Below are 20,917 nucleotides of genomic sequence, written 5' to 3'. Positions count from 1 at the left end.
GTGATCAATTCACTGATGGTAATCGTTCAAGATTATGATAAAACAAATAATTTCAGTTAAAACTTTGTCTGTAGTCATCTTCTCTAATATATTATTTGGGTAGTTTTTTTTACTTATATGGCTTCTATGATCACATCTGTCATTGTAGTTGGAAATGTTTACAATATGTTGGGTTTGGTCAAAGTTATAAAACAGTTAATAATTACATAACAACCAGTAAATTCCTTAATTAAAATAAACGAAAAACAAAACAAATAAGTATAATTTAGTGTTTAAATTTTTTTTAGTGAACTTATGTTACTTTTGTGTATTTTGAAATCGGTTATTTCTTTTCTTTAACGCTTTTTATGTAGTGATAAAGTTGTTTTCGTGTAAATGTAAAGATGTACAAATATCTGTAATTTTGTATGATTTTCCATTTACAAAAAAAAATTATAGTGTGCAACTTGGTATGAAATGTCTGCCAACAACCTCAACTTCAGCACGCTAGAAGTTTGCTTTACTATAGTCCAGATACACAACGCCAATGGAAAATACACAGTACGTAATACATTATAAATGTATTTATTGCTCAGTTACTAATATTTCCTTTCAGTGAATTAGAAATATATAGAATGTTTATAAAATATATTACATGTTTTACCTTCTTAGGGGTGGAATTTTAGAAAAATGTAAATATAATTTTGTGGTAGGCAATTAGTATGTTTATTATTCAAATCCAATACCAAAACATTCACTTGATTATTTTTGGACATATAATTACTGTATTAATAAACCAGAGTTAAGGCTTACCTCCTTTTTACACACTTAGGTTTAGAATTATAAAAATAATAATAATATAACATTTTTTTGAAATTTTTATTTATGTAATAATTCTTCAGCTAATGGGTTTCAATATATGCTATTATTTTGTAATAAATAACTGACCCCATTTCATAAACATTAAAAATCTCAAAACGTTACACTTTACATACATTATTTTTTGCTCATTTTCTTACCTTCCGATGATTTGCTTAAAATAATTAGCGGTCAAATTCATAAAAATTGAAAGAAAAAACTCTCTGTTACTATGTTGTTTGTTATTTTTGTTCAGTTTATTGCTGCTCACTTGATTTGCTTTGAAATTATTTTTTTACTATAAAACCATAATTACATAAAAATTCAAACAAATTAATATCACAATAGTAACCTGTCACACGTTATTTGTGTTCATTTTCTTATCTCCCTCTCTAAAAGATATAAAATATTCTTAAAAGACCAAACTTACCTATTTTAACTTCTTTAAAGTGGAATCTTGGCAAATGATAAACAAAGGTTTGTGTTTTTTTTAAATATTATTCAGCCAATTATGTTAACTTTATTTTAATTAACTTCGGAGATTAGTTACCCCGAGTATCTATATAACCCACAAATTCACATTGTTTGAAAGGGGAAAAAAACTGAATACAGTTAGATCTGTTTTCACAGGAATGCCAAATTTTCAACAATCACAAAAAATTCTCATGCAGGAAATTGGGCTTTGTACATTAGTTACATTATTACGTGTCACCAATATATCAATATTACATTAAAAACATAACTTTCACATTTTTGTGAATCAGATTCAATTCGGGGTAACTATTTTCCACAAACTTCTTACCCATTCCTTTTTTTTACTTTGTATAATCAATGTAATATATTTACTTAAAAATATACTCCATCCAATAATATAAGAATTTCGAACAAAGAATACATTACAGTGTTTCAACTATTCAAATTCAATATTTATAATGCCAAAATTTTCATCACTTACTTTAATGGGCACACATATGTTTGGATTGTATAAAACCAAACAAATGAACGCTGTACCGGTAAACTACATAAACACCTTACGACGGTCTGGGAATGTTAATATACAGAAATATTCACGAGGAATCAAACACCAGCACACATAGGGCTTGTTACTTGAATCAACATTGGCCCAGAAATTGGAAATATTATTAACTATGACAAATATGGAAATAACCCATTCGAAGTTACATACAATGGTGTATGATCATACGGTATTGTTTCCATCGGAGCATTATAACATACTCTTGGCCGCATAGTTGCAGCGGTTAGCCAGACACGTGTTTCTGGAATCAATTGGTGAACATTGTCCTTCAAACATTCCCATACGCAATGAGCCGTTCATTGTAAGAGCTCTCTATTTATCTGCTCTACGCTGATGATACTGAGAAAAGGGTACACATTCGTAACAAATTTCGCTCATTGTGAAAAATTGTACACGAATATATATATATATATATATATATATATAGTTTAGGCAAACGAGTACAAAAAGTGTGGTATTCATGGAGATATACTTTTATTTTTAAGGTTACATTGTAGTTTGTTTTTGTAAGTTTTTTTGTACAGTGCATTTTGAAGAAAATAACATTTCTAAATTATTAATTTTCGTATTAATATAAAATAAATGACGTTTTGCCATTTTTTTTTTACCTCTACCCAGGGGAATGTATTTTTTTCGCGAAATAATCTTATCGCTTATTTTACTACAATAAGGTAGCGATTGTGTTTCCTTGTAATTGGCGTCCGTCTGCAAGAGAAGCCATAGCCCTGTTCGGCCGGACCATTCAGGACGAGTTTGCTTCCGCACGGTATGGCTGTGATTGGCGTGCTGACAGTGGACATTTGCTCGGAAATAACCCAGCCAATCACGAAACACATACAAAATGCTACAACATTTTAAAGACAGCTGAACGGGAAATCTTTTCACATAAAGTGCATGGCCCTACCTACACGTCTTTTACCTAAGCAGTCAAGATACATGTAGTGAAAATAATAATAATAAAAAATATTAATAAAACTGATATATAAGAATAAAAAATTTGTGAATAAGAAACCTTTTAGATCGTGTATGTACCGTACTTCTGAAACATTTTGGCAGCTAGCTACACAGAATTTTTTTCTTTAATAATAGTCTACAAACAAATTTCTACTGTGTACTCGCAGGTTTTTTTATTTTTGTTGTACCGGAAGCCGGCAGAGAGGGTTGACACCAGTCGTCAACTTGTTTCCGACTGCGCGACCAGGCGTTGCTATGGCAATCACGTGTCAACAGAAGGAAAAAAAAAAATAGGCGTCGAAGAAAACCATCGAAGACGCCCTTTTTTTTTCCTATACCTGCACGTAGAAAGTACACCTCGTTCCCGAGAAAGGGCGTTTTGAGAGGCGTCAGGTGTTAAGAATAGAAAACATCACGTGGATAAATAAATAGAAGGGCGAAATCGTGAACTTTGCTGCCAAGCGGCTGGACTTTTTTTTTTTTTCCAGAGCCACGGATATTTCGCTGTAATATTAATAGGCCAGGGTGAATTTCGTCTATACATTGTCCACGCGGTAAACAAACTGTAGAACTAAGCGTGTGAAGACTAAGTGTATTAAAAAAAATTTCAATAGAAAATTACCCATGAATCACTTATACAGCTGCGTCAAGTGGATTATTGGACTAACAGATCTCTTGACACACCCTTGACTACCCAGAGCCAATTATTATGTAAACGTATATAAATATGCCACTTGCATTGGTAAAGCGAATCACGTAGGTAAACAGTTGCGGGAAAAACAAACTTAATATATCAGAAGAAAAAGAATTTTAATATTTAATTTAGTATTATATATATATATATTTGTTATTGCGTTAATTTATCTTACAGCTAGAAAATTTTAACAGCACAACACATACAAATTTTTAGCCGCTTGTTACAACAAAATTTGAGATTTAATAAAAAAAAAATTAAAAATATTTAACGAAGACTGAAAAATCAAAATATGAGCAAATTTTTGTGCAACACAAAAAAAACTTAATGCGCTCTTCTTCTTCTTTTTTTTTTGGCTGGAATGAATCGTCGCACAGTGAGTAAACTGCAAAGTTCGCGTCCAGATAGCAAATGTCTGCACACTTAAACGTCCTTGCTCATTGGCTCGCGGGTTATTCGACACGCCCTGAACGACGTTTTAAGGTGAAACATGGCAGTATACAATGCATAAGTTTGTTTATTGTAGCCTTGCACTAGAAAATAACGCTAATTTTTCGGGTTTCTAATCATGAGTAGCAGTTGCTGATAGACTGGAATGGTTTTTGGTAGGAAGGGGGGAAAAAAAGGGGGGGGGGGGGGTTAAAGGGAGCTTTGAAATAAAGAGAAAAAATTAAAATTTGAACACGTGTATTCAAAAAACTTGCATTACTATTGACATATGGGCCTACAGTAATTAATAGCCGTAAGTAACGTGGCTTCTAACACAGTAACATACTGTCTTCACTGATATTTTGCCAAATTTACCATAACTTCTAAGGGGGAGGGTGTTATATCTTCCCATCCCCCCCTTGCTTCACCCACTGATGATTATGAAGATTTATTTTCGCGAAAAGATTTCAAGACCAGCTGAGAGTAAAACCATTGTGGCATCGTCTGGGTTTCGTGATTTGGCGAGTCATCATTCAGGTATATGTCTAACGTCAGCCAACCAATCACAGTAATTCAGTGCAAAACGCGTCCTGAGTGGCCCGGGTCCAAACAAGGCGATGGCTTTTCTATTGCAGACAGCCGCCAATCACAAGGGAGAAACCGCTGGAACGGGTCGGATGGGCGTTGAAAAACCTTTTCACGGAAAAGTTCCTGCCCCAAGCCATGAGTAGAGACCTGTAAAATTCGCGATTTCAAATCCCTAAAGGATAGACTCCATGATCCTCTATGCACTCGTGCAAAATTACATCTGCTGATTGGTTACCGACTCGTAACACCTGTTGACTGGAATGATCGTGATTCGCTAATTCTCCTGTTAAATATTTTTCATTGGCCCAGAGTCCTTCAGATAAACTGTGGCCCAATCACTAAAGCAAAATAATGTCGAAAGTATTTGGACTCTATCCTATCGCGAAATGAATCCGCAAATTTTACAGGTCTCTAGCCATGAGTTTTGGATGGCGAAACTACATAGTTTCTTCCAACGGCACACAGATCAGTGCGTGGGTCGGGGGGGGGGGGTGACAACCGCTGTCCCCACAAGTGCTTGAACACAAGATCACAGGTGCATTTGAGGACGACAAAGCAGATGCATCCAGGAGGCACAAGGACGAGAGAATCGCAGCAGTACAACAGCGTCGTGCTCAGACGCGGCAGACAACAGCAGGCGATGCGTCCGCGCAGGTACAGGTACGTCGCAAAGATCCTAAATCCAATTTTACCGAAACGATTTTCCTGAAACGATAGAATAATTTAATGTTGATTGGCTTCTGGGTTGGAGCCGCGTCCAAGGCGAACACATCACCGACGTTTAGATCGACATTGCAGCCGCCATCAACAGGGTACAGTAAAACAATAACAGATTACAGTAAACTAACACAGCTTGGAAGCTATTGTCATGATAAGAGACCGGAAAAATTCGCGAATTCATTTCGCGATAGGCTAAAATACAAATAGTTATACCTCAGTGCTGCATCTGCTATTGGCTCACAACTCACCTGGATGACTCTGGGCCAATGAGAAACGCCCGAGCAAAGCTTTATCAAATCACAGGCTGCTGCGTTGGGACGTCTCACAAGACATCAGCCAATGAGTGGGTGGCATTTGACCGAGTGTATGTAGAACTATGGAGTTCATCCTGCAGGTCATTGAACCCGCGAATTTTTCCGGTCACTAGTCATAATGTATTTTAAAACCACTGAACACAATTTAGCTACTAGTTTACCTAAACTGTCGTATTCACATCAGTGTTCTGTCTGAAATTGCTGATAAACCTGTCCAATAAGTTACACAGAACAATCGTTGATTCATTAGAAGCAAATATATTTATATTACAGCTAGCATGCAATAGGGTAGAACTGAGATTCCTATTCAATAAACTTCTAAGTAAAAAAATTCAACTTTTGTTATTATTGATAAATCAATTGGAAATGCAAAACAAGAGAAAAATTAAGTGAATTTAAGCTCTATTTAAAAACATGAGTTAAATATTCAATTTTTAACAAAACGAGCAAAGTTAAATTAAACCTTTCTTTATCATTAAACATATATATCGCTATCATATACATTACGCATAGGTGGTCAATCATTCAAAATACCCTTTCAGGCCTCTGAATCGATTGGGTGTACCTTCAAGTACCTACTAGTCGTCAGTTCGTTGCTCAGTAGACATAAATGAAATGTAGTTCCCTACTGAAGTCTTCTCTTGGAAGATTATCTATTCATCGCTACGCAACCTCGCAGAAAGTTTACCTCAATAAGATTTCTCTAACTCGAAGCCACAATATAGCGCAAATTTCAGTTTCTCGGCGCTTAGTCATACATTGAATTCTAAATCGTAGTTTCTGACGCGAATTTCGCCAAAATCTTCAAGCATCACATGTGATTCATTGAAAATACAAATAAATAAAGAGTAGAGGCAGGAATTTTTTTGCTAAAAACTCTGAACGCCTATTAGACTGCAACAAGGTATACCTACGCCAGCGAGTTCTTCCTTGTGATTGGCGGCCGTCTGCGAAAGAAGTATGTAGTTGCCTTATTTGACCGAGCCACTCAGGACGCGTTTGCTTCCCCACAGAATTACTGTGATTGGTGTTTTAACAATCGACATGTACCTGAAAGAAACTCAACCCCTATCACGAAACACAGACGATGCTACAGTGTTTTAACTTTCAGCTAGTCTCGGAATCTTTTGGTGAAACTGCATGCCCCTACTAACGAGTACCTTTATGCCGTAAATGCTCTTAATTCTACAGCAAATTAAATATTTACTCACGAGCAAAATTAAAACATGTTTCTTCTTGTGGACGGTTTATAACTAGGGACCGGAAAAATTCGCGGGTTCAATGACCTGTAGGATGAACTCCATAGTTCTACGTACACTCGGTCAAATCTCACCCACTCATTGGCTGCTGTCTTGTGAGACGTCACAACGTAGCAGCCTGTGATTCGATAAAGCTTTGGTCGGGTGTTTCTCACTGGCGCCAGAGTCGTCCAGGTGAGTTGTGAGCCAATGGCAGAGGCAGCACTGAGGTAAAACTATTTGTATTTTAGCCTATTGCGAAATGAATCCGCGAATTTTTCCTGTCTCTATTTATAACTGACTTACATTCCCAAGAAAAACCAAAGAAGAAATATGAAAAAAAAAAATTGTTTTAACATAGCTGTTAACAAATCACAGATTTAATTATTTCAACTTTAACTAAAATTTCATACTCCATGTTATACTGGTGCAAAGACAATCATGAATCTGAAATATTTTACCCTTTACAACATACGTCATTGCTGGTTTTCACGGTATGCCACGTAAAGAATGGATAAGAAAATATGTATGTGCCTGATGACAGATATTAGTTTCCGAAACGTGGCAAATGTCTTGTCTTAGGATGCCTTCTGTGTTCGTCTGTGCTTTCATGTTGTGTCGCCCAGAATATGTTTTTTTATATCATCGTTAGGTTCGTCTGTTTGTTTCTGTATTGTACAAAAATGTTGTTCGTCTGTATTATCTGTTCCTGTTACAACTGTCTCGTCGTAGTCAACCCAATGTGTTTGTCTGTCGTGTGATAGCTATTTTGTTCTAATTCCTTCCACAAAATTCTCTGCGATGTCTGTTCATTTTTTTAAATCGACTTTTTTTTATCATCATGTTTGTGTATTCATCTTTCGTGTCAATTATTGTAGTTCCTGCATGACATACAGTGAAAACCAGTAATGGCGTATGACCATAAATTTTTTTTTTTAATTGTGTCTTTTAGACGCTGATACACTCAACATATGAAGACCACTTGGGTAGTAATCAGCCTGCAGTGATGTAAGGAAATAATGGTTCCTCCTGAATGAGGGTAGTGAGGCCCGAGAATATAACCAGGGTACCCTGGAGGGAGAGACCAGAGTCTTACCACTAAAAGACCTCGAAACACACTGTCGTGAATGAAGGTGTTATGTAATGAATGTGCACCTGCCACATTTCAGTTTGTTTGGGGGTGTAGAAAAAAAAAAGGTGAGATGCTGATAGGACTTAAGAGGTAAATTATAATTAGAGACCTGCAAAATTCGCGGTTTCGATGACCTTCAGGATAGACTGCACATACCCCTGTACACTCGGGCAAATAACGCAAGTTCATCGGCTGCCGACTTGTAAGTCGTCTCAGCTGGTTTCTGTGTGATTCGATCCTTCTTTAGTTGAGGGTTTATAACTGGTTGAGATTCGTCCAGATGAACAGTAAGCCAATAGCAAAATTATCTAAGAGGTATATCACCGAATGAATCCGCGAATTTTGCAGGTCTCTAGTTATAACGCAAGAATATTTAATTTTTCTCATGTTTACCTTAAAATTCACATTTGCATCTTAACACTTTCATCCTCTAGCCCATTTAATTAGAGGCGTTGTTTCATATGCCAGAATCTTGGCTGAATGCATTTTCAGACCATTATTTTTGAAGTAAAACGTCTTTACAACAGGCAGGGTAAGTGGAGACGTCGTCGTTGGCTGGAGTGTAACTAAAAGTGAATCCATCAGGAGTGGGGCCGTCGATGGCGGAGAGAGGAAAGAAGCTCAGGAGTGGAGCGCTAGATGGAATATCTTCTGCACTTGCACACTTGCATACTGAAATGTCCCATTCTATTATTATTAACTTGTTTGTTGTTTATTACAAAATCTTGGATGCGTACTGCAAAAACAAAAACAACAATTATCTTAAAATCAAAGGTTGAGAGGGAGTTTACAATCCTACCTTAAAGTTAATTATTTTCCTTTTGAAACTACTTGTGTCAAGATTTAATTCATATTATCAGGTTTAAGAAATAAAAAACTGTGTCTGAAATTCTTTTTTTTTTTCACTGGTCAACGCATTAGAATATTTGAGACATGTTTATTAATGTTATAATTGTTACAGAAAATATATATAATATAAGAAATTAATCAACGGGGCCAATTACAGATCAATTTTTATTCAATTAGAGTTTTACAGTTCATATTGTTTATTCAAAATACTTTCAGTTCTCGTAGTTATTATGATAAATAAGAATATATTATCTTGCCTTCAGCTGTAGATCATCATGGCACCTGGGGTCACGGCGTAGACGGCACATAGTAGACGGCACGGCGTAGAGCCATTCTGGGGCTCGAAAGATGTTACGGAAGGTATAACAACATTATAGATTGTATTCACGAATAAGTATGCAGTATTCACAAGAAGTATCACAGGAGTAATACAGTGGTTAGACAAAATACGAAACAGACTCGTAAAATTCTAAATGGTCGTGAAATTAGTGGGGGAGAGAATTTAAATAAAAATTAGGGATTCCACTTACCAATTATGTGGACTCGGATCATGTCCTCAAGACATAAGAAGAAGTTGTTTATGATGCACAGAACACAAAGTTGCCGTGTTGGTTGCGTATCAATCACACACACACACCTACACACACGAGGCGAAGAAAATTTTTAAAACCAACCAGTAAGGACTCCAGAGTCATGTAAGTACTTGGAAAAATGCCACCTTTGACTTGTGTTACGTCTCCACCGAGTGATCTGTGATTCGACACTTTCCTGGTCGAAGGTCGCTCATTGGCCGACAGTCTCTCTTTCTCCCCCCCCCCCACACACACACATACAACGGCGAGCCAATAACAGATGCAGCACTATGCTATAAGTATTTCAATTTTAGCATATCGTGGAAAAGAATCCGAAATTTTCCGATCTCTACTCATAATTATCCTACAAGGCGTAGAGAGAACCTAAATTTATTTATTCATCTATTTCATAAAATAATTTCAAAGTGATCTATATATTTTTTTCTTCCAAAGTAATAATTAATCTTCCTAAAAATGAAAAACAAAACTTTATTTTCAGATTTAAAAAAAAAAATGTTAATCTTTGGTGGATAATTGAACTGATGAAAATATTTCTTTAATATTCTAATAATATTTTATATACAGGTACCTACTGTAGTAACGTATGTACTTGTACTTTACTCTTTATATAAATATATAATTTTTGACATTTTTATACATAGATTTTCTTCTGAAACAATGTTGTACTTTATATTGTATTTATATTAATTGCTAATTTTATTTCTCAGCTTTATATAAACTTATGCAAGATTTCTTATGTTATTTGTATTTATCAATTGTTAAAATTTTAAAATTTTTTACATTAGTCAAAATACCGCACGTAGAGTTAAGTGTCTAGTTTGCTTTTGTGAGTGCTAACCATTTTTATAATTTAGTGATTGCTGTCAAAATGTAAAAAAATAAAGAGGAAAGTAAAAAAAAGATGTCGATGCACGGAAAATGCACGGTGAAATGAGGAAATATCAGGTTTACCCTCCTCTCTTCTCGTATTAAATAAAATGGGACAAATCTACGTAATTACTCTCAGCTTCTTTTGGCTCTTTTCCTTGCCTACCAGGCTTAACGCACATGGTCTTATTCGCTTTTACAAACAAAGAACGGTAGCTCATGAGGCAATTAGAAACAATTATCTTCCAGTGATAATAATTAGGATTAATGGCGCCATGCAAACAGCTTTCAGGAACCCAATGTGTCCGCATTAGAAAAATAAAATAAAAAACCGTGAATAGTAAAATACTGCTCCTTAGCTTAACGCTTAGCTTAATAAACTAAAATAGGCCTTAGGTACTAGAGATTTTATTATTTTGATATATTTACTATCAGCACAGTGTAAGGCAGTACTGGAACCACAGGTGTTAATTAGTTACACAAAGTCTGGACGACGCAGCATAATGACTCATGTCAACAATTTTGGCAACCGTGGCTTGCCATCTCATCTGCACTAAGTAGGTATAGTCTGTGCCATGCAACTTTTCACAAACTTAAGAGTCCTCAAAATAATAAACCATAGTCTACATACCTCACATTTCCAAAGTGTGAGTATACACGCAGGATATGTAGAGGAACAGAAAATGTCAACACGCATACATACGAAAATATTCATGCTTATCGCCAGAGACTCAATTGTGTACAATTTTATGTGCTGGATCCTTTTAGTGTGGAATGTTATGTCGGCGATAGTGTGCACGACAAACAACACATCATACGTACGTAGCGGGGAAGTTGGCTATAGCTGTGAATGTTTTATGTACCGTGGTATTACACATTTACTCAGAGTTTTTCACTGGAGCATGCGTCATCGTTAGGGACACGGAAATTTTGTGGATTCTTTGGTTTTTAAGGTTGACTGCAAATATGTCTATATTTGCATTTCTTTGCTGTTTGAATCACAATCGTTTGGACACACCCCTCTACCCACTGTGGACCGGTCTACTATCAGCCAGCAGAAGAGTGGTCCAATCACATCGACCCACTACAAGGACGGGGAGATTCTAGAGCAAGGAATAAGCCCAAAGGAAAGTATGTTGCAATTGATTATGCACATAACTGTGAATTTCAGCCGGATACCAAATGAATTCCTTGAAATTTCCCGGTCACTAGCCATCGTTAAATGCGTTTCATGTAATCCTTTTTCCCCTCGATTTTAATACCTTTCAAAAGTAGTACCAACGGTATGCATGGCCTTATGTCACTATATTTTTGTCAACAGTAAATTTTAATAGTTTTCAAAAGTATACTAACGGTCTGCATGGGCTTCTGACACTGTTGGGCAGTCAGCAGTTCATCTGAAACAAATTCATGTTGTTGTTGGTGTTCGTAAACAAACATCATGTTGGTTTGCGTGTGACAGTTGGTAAATAGATACCACTTTACTGCTTTAGAGAACGGTCAGATTTTGAATGAAGGTTCATGACACAGACTATAGAGTAACGATCGGAATCCCAGAACATACACGGCATCACTACGCAGTGTACCCGAAAACATGCTACTGTTAGCGGTAAGGTTTCTTTGTGTACGTTTCTGATATGGTATCCCACATATTAAGTATACAGTGCACATTCGTGTACCTCGGTTACGTCTCTAGGCTCTAGCAATTAGCAGAAACATTTTCGGACCTATGTTTTTTAGATTTATTTTTGCATCTTCTACCCGTCCATCATATGAACCGAAAGTTTTGACGTGTATTTTAGATACATTTTGTAGAGCAGCAGGTCGAATAGGTTTTTTTTTATTTTCCCGGTATAGCAAAACATTACTACACTTTTTCAAATTAAAAATTAAAAAAAAAGGCTTCTATACTTTAGGTCCCACCAGTTTTCGCGACGAAACGCTTTTGCTGTCGCCAAACATTTTTAACATATCTCGTGACTCGAGGGCTGTATCGCCAAGTGTTGTTAAGTGTTCCGAAATTAGAGAACTGTACGTTGCCTTCCAGTGTATTGCGCCGGGGGAGTTGAAAAAGAGTCCCGAAATTCACTCTGCGCGTACAAGAAGTAGTCATAGCTCCGCAACAGAAAGGGTTACGAGTTATTAGTGCGTCGTCATGTGGATATTGAGGTGCTCTAAAAGGTTAGCAAAGCAGAAAAAAAAGTGGTTGTCTGTAAAGTCGGTTTACGGACGATAGTTTAACGTGACAACGTCATAACAAAACATTGATGAAATGATTGCATACTTTTATGAATAAAATTGAATCATTTTTATTGAATTATCACTATTTTGTTGGTATGGATACAAAGAAGGAGTGAAATGGAATATACAATATTTAATTGATAATTTTACTTTTATTTGCACTCATTAATTCAAATATGTTTATTACTTTAACGAAGAGATTATTTTAACTATAACTTTTATACATGTTTGCTATTTAACTTCTTCCAATCTGTGTTATTCGGTTAAGGATAGGACGATGATAGGAAAAGTAGGAAACGAATGGGAGTGTTTCAAGTTTAATGTGCCTCGAAAAAGTCAGATCGATGGTTGTTCCAATCGAGTGGAAGAGAGATAGATGCGCAGCAAGCGTACAATGAGCGTAACGGGACACAGAGTAACGGGACAGTGTGCGTAAAGGGACACTTTTTCGTGCGTGCAGCCGGCGTTCATCGATTTATTAGACGTCACGTCAAAAGGGTTTAAAATTTCAGTATATAAGTATTGATTGTAGTACTGTATCACTTAAGGTAAAAGGACATAATTCACCATACTGGTAGTAATCCTGGTTTCAGATAGAAAACGTTAACTCTCGTTCTGAACCAACCTATTACATTAATCTTAGTTTCAAATTGATTCCCAAGAGCTTATCTTAACGAAGTGAGCTATTATGCAGAGTAAAACATCAGTGGTTTCATTATGTTGTCAAACACCATACCAATGATTAGAGACCTGAAAAATTCGCGCATTCATTTCACGATAGGCTAGAATCCAAAAAGTTTGCATTTTTGCTGCTTCGGTGATTGGGCCACTGTATATCTAAAGGACTTTGGGCCAATGAAAAAAAAATTAAACAAAAGAAGTAGCGAATCACGAGCATCCCAGTTAACAGGTGCTACGAGTCAGTAACCAATGAGCAGATGCAATTTGCCCGAGTGCATAGAGGATCATGTAGTCCATCCTATAGGTCTTTGAAATATCGAATTTTTCCGGTCTCTACCAAAGAAGTTTCTCTTTTTTTTTTTGCCTTTTTTTAAAAAAAAATACGCAGCGAAAAAAAAATTTACACACTCGACCTGCTGCAGACCTACGCCAGCAAACACGCCACGCCGCTCAGGTAAAATATGTTTTCTTTGTAGCGGTTCTTTTCAAAGACTACCATACGAGTGTTTGCGGAGGGACCGATAGATGGTCGGAATGTATTGCGTGTTTGCTAACAGATGTATCCAGAAGTAGTATTTCTTATTCTGTTAAAAATATTCAAATTAAATTTACAAGGCATACTGGTTCAAACTTTTTCGTAATGAGCCGCTGCAAATAAGAACAGGCGGACATACAATTTTAAATGAAAAAAAAAATATATGGAAACTTTCAGAAACATAAAATAATTGTGTTAATAGCACCCGAAATTTCTTAATTATTTCTCTTACAGAAGCACACAATGATGAAGATGTAATACAGTAATGTAACATAAGCTTACTGAACCGTTGTTGCTGTTCTTTAAACTTTTTGAACTGTATGGGTACAAGCAGTTATTTAGTTAAAATAATTAAAATTTCCATTTTTTTTAATTTTACGGCTGCACCTTAGCGGAATTTACTGCTGCCAAGTAAATCATTCTAGGAAAGAAATTCTACGTGGGATTAAACCTAGAAATACCAAAAATCATGCTTTTATTTCTGACGTGAGAAAAAATTTTTTTCGGACACATTAAATTTCTGACAGGTGACATTCTTGGAAAGTTGACTTTGTGTGCATGTTACTTCAGTCAAATCTACGTGAATAGATTAATAATGGTTTCAGGGTTATTTACTGGACATAGTCCTTAAGGCCCTTGGGAGAGGTGACGCGAGTAAGTGACCGAGGTCGGAGAGATGAGCCAGCGCAGACTTGCGGCGAGGAAAGAAACTGACACAGCAGCGACTGCAGCTGGCGGCATCTGTGGAGATCAATGCGAACTAGGCGCGCGCGACGCGGTGTCGGGTTGGCGAGGAATAAAACGCGGTTGATATATTCGCGGCGCATTTATTACGCCAACAGCCGTCGTGACACACGGCGAACTAACTAAATCTTGTATTAATAAAAAAAAGTTATTTTTAAGTTATGCTGTCGTACTCGTGACAGACAACTGGAAGATTAAGGCAAATATTTGGTTCAACATGCATATTTATTTTGCTGTCATTTTATTATTGAAGTTTTTTTGTAAAGTTTGACACACCTGCAAACGACAAAAATATCTAATGGATGCAATATAATAAAATAAAATAAAAAAAATATTTTTAAAGTATTTTGTTTGAACCCACTAGAAGTCAATTAATAAGAAATATGTTTTGTTAAGAAAACAGAACTCTTTGGCTAGAATACTTAAGGCATGGAGATAGTCGACTTAAGCATTCGACAAGCACAACACAGTATTACACGCAACAGGAAAAAAAAAAACAATTATTTTTAGTGAGACTAGCTACTTGTACGTATTACAAAAAAAATTTACATAAGTTTGTATTTGTACTAATTAAAGACCGTTCAGGTTTAACTCGTGCTTAATATTGTGTCATAATTAGAGACCTGTAAAATTCGCGATTTCAAATCCCTAAAGGATAGACTCCATGATCCTCTATGCACTCGTGCAAATTACATCTGCTGATTGGTTACCGACTCGTAACACCTGTTGTCTGGAATGATCGTGATTCGCTAATTCTTCTGTTAAAGATTTTTCATTGGCCCAGAGTCATTCAGATAAACTGTGGCCCAATCACTGAAGCAAAATAATGTCAAAAGTATTTGGACTCTATCCTATCGCGAAATGAATCCGCGAATTTTACAGGTCTCTAGTTATAATTAGATACCTGTAAAATTCGCGCCATTTTATGCTCCCAGGCCAGAATCCACATATGTATGCGTAATCAAGTAGAGTGCATGCTTACACTGGCACCTTCTCCCCAGGTCGCACATTATTCGGTCAGGTGTTTTTCCTGGGTGTTTGTCATTGTGTTATAGTCCCCCAGGGAGTGTCGACTCGAGTGTGCAAACATTCTAGACTGTTACAAAATCATCACGCCAATTTCTCAGGTTTCTAGTCGTTTGTTTCAATGCCTTTTTGGTGCAAAACCGTTTGACGGAAAATTCTATCACTAGGGACACCTGTATTTCGCGATTTCATTTCATGTCAAGGTATTTCACAAAACACTGTAGCTTTTTCTAAGAGTCATGACAAATTGTAAAGGTGCAGCAGTACGGTGACCACATTCTCATTGGCCCCGTCAAGAGCGGGACGACACCTCTCACCGACCTCAGCCAATAACCACAGGAGAAAAGCTACAGTATTTTGTGAAATACCTTGACACGAAATGTATTCGCGAAATACAGGTGTCCCTATACTATCACTATTACCTCCTTTTATTCTACCTTCTTCATGGTTCCAGTAGACTATTATTCAGAGAACTTTCAACTTGTTATCTTATGGGGCCTTATCGGGAACTCGGGTATATTGTTACAGAGTTACCCCAACAGTTAGCGCATAGGTACTTCAGGTAACATTTACAATCCTCGATTAGTTGAAGGGAATTAATTACTAGCACACTCACAAAACTGCTAGCGAAGAAAATTCTCTGCCCAGTTACATATTTTTTTTTGTTGTGATAATAAAATCAGACTGACTTTCATTTGAACCAATATAATTTAAATCCAGTATATTTATATGTAGAGTTTAATTTGGATAAACATTTGAACTTAGAATAGTGGTAATACTTCCATGCTTTCGAGCATTTTGTTTCTACACAACCACACTACGATTTCTGGTTATTTTCCTATCCATGAAATGACATTTACTAATGTAAACATTGCGTGGGAAATTTACCATACGAATATTTTCTATGTAGATACAGTATTTCATCTATTCGTATTCAAATATAGGAGAAATACCGTGTATTACTGGGAAATTACTTTACAATTCGTAATGTATTATTACGGCCATATATTGGCGTCAACATTTATGAACGTTTTGTCACAAAATGTGCCTCTATCTATTTGTAGAAATAATGTTTAGTTAGTACTCCCAGTTGATTTCTAAGTATTTTTAATTGATAGATGATGTGATTTCCACAAATTACAATCACTTCCTGCGGTTACGGATTAAAAAAAATAAATGGAGAAAAGATAATAATGAAGGTGGTATTTAGGAAAAGAAGTGGTGTTGGAAAGTCCTAGAGGGAGTCTATGGAACCCCTTCAGTTTTCGAACAAACATGAAATTTGCCGCTGGCTAGTGCAACCTCTCGTTCGGAATAAAAGACACATTTTTATGAAATTTTAAAAAATCCCACGATTTTAGAGACCAATAATTGAACCAATAATTCATTTTATATACGATCACCTATACATGCGGGAAAAAAATACCCTCCATAAAAAAATAATTTAGGTATAAAGATAGAATGTGCGAAAATTATGTTTATGATTAGATTCAACTTAAACTACTTTTTACTTTAATAATGTTCGCAGGCTTTCACGGCCATTGTCTGAAGTAGCTTGGCTTCTGGGTTGTAGCCGTGTCCTTGGCAAATAATTCACTACTGCTCCCTGATGATGGTGACTGAAATGTCGACCGAAACGTTGGTGAATTATTTGCCAAGGACACGGCTACAACCCAGAAGCCAAGCTACTTTACATTTTACTTTTACTAATAAAAAAATATATCCCAAAGGATGCACGAAAACTGATTATTTGGTCATTTGACTCAGGATTAGTGAATAGTAGGCTTATTACCCCTCTATGAAAGACTCCAAAATCCTCTATACACTCGTGCAGATAATAGCTGCTCATTGGCTGCTGATTGGCGAGACCTGTTAACTGGAGAGATTGTCATTCGGTACTTGTATTACTGAAAGGTTTGTCCATTCATAGAGATCGGAAAAATTTGCGGATTCATTTCGTTATAGACTAGATTCCAAAAACGTTTGCCTTTTTACTGCATCAGTGATTGGGCCACAGTTTATCTGAATGACACTTGGCCAATCAAGAACCTTAAACAAAAGATGTATCGAATCATTAGCGTCCCAGTTAACAGGTGTCACGAGTCAGTAGCATATGAGCAAATGTAATTTTCCCGTGTGCATAGAGGATCATGGAGTATATCCTACAGGTCATTGAACTCGCGAATTTTTCCGGTCTCTATCCATTCATCGGCTCAAAGTCCTTCAGATGAACTGTGGTCCAATCACTACGTGTTTGGATTCTAACGTGTCGTAAAATAAATGCGCGAAATTTTTGTTTTCCGGGCACTATACCTATGTCCGACGGGCGTGGCTTCACCTCCAGTTCCGACTGTTTTTCTGAAGGCATGGTTTATTTTGAATTGCAAACCTGAAACAAATATACAATGATAAGTGAATATAAGTCTCCATTCGCATGTAATGTTCATAAGCTGACATTTCTGTCCTGTAAATAATACAGTGATTTAGACATTTTGTGTAACGATACAAGATACTCTGTAAAAAAAAAATCGGCAGATCAAACTCCGATCCGAGGAGGAGGCCTCTAAAGGGAAGCTCCATGGTGTGGCTAATTAAAATAAATAATGTACCTAGCGTAGAAAAATATTGTCCAAAGCATGCCCCCCTTCCCAACCCAAAAAAAAATGCAATCATTAAACGCACTTCGAGTGGCAATTTACATATGAGTTTGCGGGGGCAGAGAAGCGCACCAATGCAGTATTATTATAGAAATTTTATTTAGTATATGACAAAACAAAATATATAAAAATATAAAAACAAAAAAAATATGTGAGGATTCTTTCAAATACTGGTCAGAGATGTGTAATCATCTAACTTTGGTAATGAGCAAATTCATGTTTTCTCATGTTGAAAATACCCTTACATTACGAGTTTCGTACACGAAATGATGTCGATCGTGATAAATGCACCCAAATTTTATTTTAAAATACATTTTCCTGGGCGCTATTCACACTTAGTTTCCACACCCGCCGCTAGAATTTGCTACCGGAGCAGCTACGTCGACTATCAAATCATTTGATAGACAGAAAGAAATGTTATACCATGTAATGAAAAAGGCTACGATAAAAGAAAATGAAAAAAAAAAAAAAATCCTGGCTCTGAACCTGATTTTCGACAAGGAATTTTATAAAAATACTGCCCATCTTGTAAAAACTCATTAAACAGTTAAGGCTATGCATTTTCCCTTTATCTTTTGAACTTTGGTTTGCGCAATTCGCCACAGACGGCAGCACATTGCCGTTCCTTGAATTCCGTCCCATCCACGAAATAAATCCCACCAAATGCCGTGTATCGTGAGTTAAGATGTTAATCATCAACAAAAACAAAAGAAAGCTTAGAGTTTAAGTTATTATCTTATAAAAAAAATTTAAGACATGTACGCCCTTGAGAAAATTATAGGCAAAACGGACTCTTTGCAGGGCGAACACATGGTTTAGCATGTGCTAATCCATCGCATCCAAGTTTGTAAGTTTTGTTTGTTTTTCTGTTCGTTTGTTTTTGTTTGTTTATCTGTTTCAGGTGCAGCTGGAGGCAGGGTGTGATTGGTGAGTGCAGCCTCCCACCACCAGGGGCGCTCGCGTCTCTGGTCAACAAAACCCAGGAGTGAAATAAAATACTAAATCGGACCTCGCGTCCAAGTGCCCGAAACCTTTCCCCCCCCCCCTACACTACATGTCCAGATGGACACTTTTCTACTCTGTCCAACTCTTCATCCAGAACATCCTCTGTCTCCTGTATACTCCTGCGATATTAATGAATGCAAATTGTATGCCCGCATATCTGTTCCCAGGGTTTTCCGCGTGTCTATGCAAATTTTACCTTTTTAAGACAGGGGATTAAGTCATGGTATCAATCGCTGCAATGGCTGGCCAATCCCCGAACAAAGCACACTATGCATGCTACCCTTTCTGCGTGGTTAGGCGTAAAGGCTTCGGCCTGAGACGCACCTAGGTCCCTCCCTAGCATGGATCCCTACTAAAAATACACTTAGTTTAAGTTGAGTTAGGAAAATAATCAACATTTTGTAAGAACGTAATAAATTTTCACAATATTATAGTATTTAAAATGCCCAAAACCTAACTCAACCAAAAATTTCAAGTTAGCTATGATCAACTAGACGAGCAAAAACCTACTTTTCACAACCCACACACACACACGCCCATAATTAAAGTATTTTTGCGAGAATTTAATGTAACACCTAACCTAACCTACATTTTGCTTTTACAAAAGAAAATAAAGTGAAGGATCACAAGTCCTTGTCTGGAGTGACTTGGCTTGTGGAGTTTTACCCGCACCAACAGTGAAAAGTTCACCAATTTTTCGGTCTGATGATGGTGAATGCAGTTTCCACCGACGCTGCTAAAACCTGTAATCCAAGAAATCGTATGGTTAAATAAAATGGGTGCGTGTACTTATGTACTTGTGCTAGAAGTTATACATACTTGGCATAATAATAAAAACTAACTTTAATTTTGCATGCAAATAAATAATTGAAATTAAATAATAAAATGACTGGAGGGATATTATAAATACAATCGGTAAAGTATAAATCCAATCAAGTTAAATATTTAAACACATACTCAGTATTAATATTTATGTATAAACATTAAAAATTAATTATTTAATTTATTAAATCATCGAGATATATTAAATTCAATAATGAAAAACATTATGTATGCTAAATAATTATTATAATTTATCAATTTTAACTTGATGTAAGCTTTTGGACATACGCAATTGATAAAGGACTTTAGCAATGGCGTATGTCTAAAAGCTTACATCAAGTCATGCACTCCGTTTGCACAAATCTTTCAAAGATAAGATTATCAATTTTAATTATTTAGTAAATAATAATAACGTAAAAAAATTATAATGCACATAAATGTTACATACGGAAACATTACCTCACAAACACTGCCATGAAAACGGCCAGGAGACTACGAAACCTTCCACAGACACTCCCTGCCAGCGACAATAGAAGCTAAAAAGCAACCTGACATTGTCATACATACTGGAACATAACCTCACTTACGTACATACACTTAAAGACGTTTATAAACACAATTCACATCACTGATATTCACAATATATTAACGTTTTTAATTATATGGACCAGTATTCAATATAAATCAATAAATTATATGATTTAATAGAACATATATTATTGTTATTTGTATGTTGGTTTTTTTTTCATCCTGTGAAAATTTCGTTGCATGGTGCGCGCGCATCGTAAAAATTCATTCAAAAAGTGTTTCATAACACGCCTTAAGAAGTATACTTCAACAAAAAAAAATATCCGAAAATGCACTATCGCGGATCATTAGACACGTCAGTAGGATAACAAGAGTATGAGGCCCAGAAAGTTTTCGCTCTCGCCTACACAGTAAAAAAAATTGTTAA

This window comes from Bacillus rossius, chromosome 13, assembly GCF_032445375.1.
Source record: "Bacillus rossius redtenbacheri isolate Brsri chromosome 13, Brsri_v3, whole genome shotgun sequence".
Taxonomy (NCBI): domain Eukaryota; kingdom Metazoa; phylum Arthropoda; class Insecta; order Phasmatodea; family Bacillidae; genus Bacillus; species Bacillus rossius.
This window is presented reverse-complemented; position numbering follows the sequence as displayed.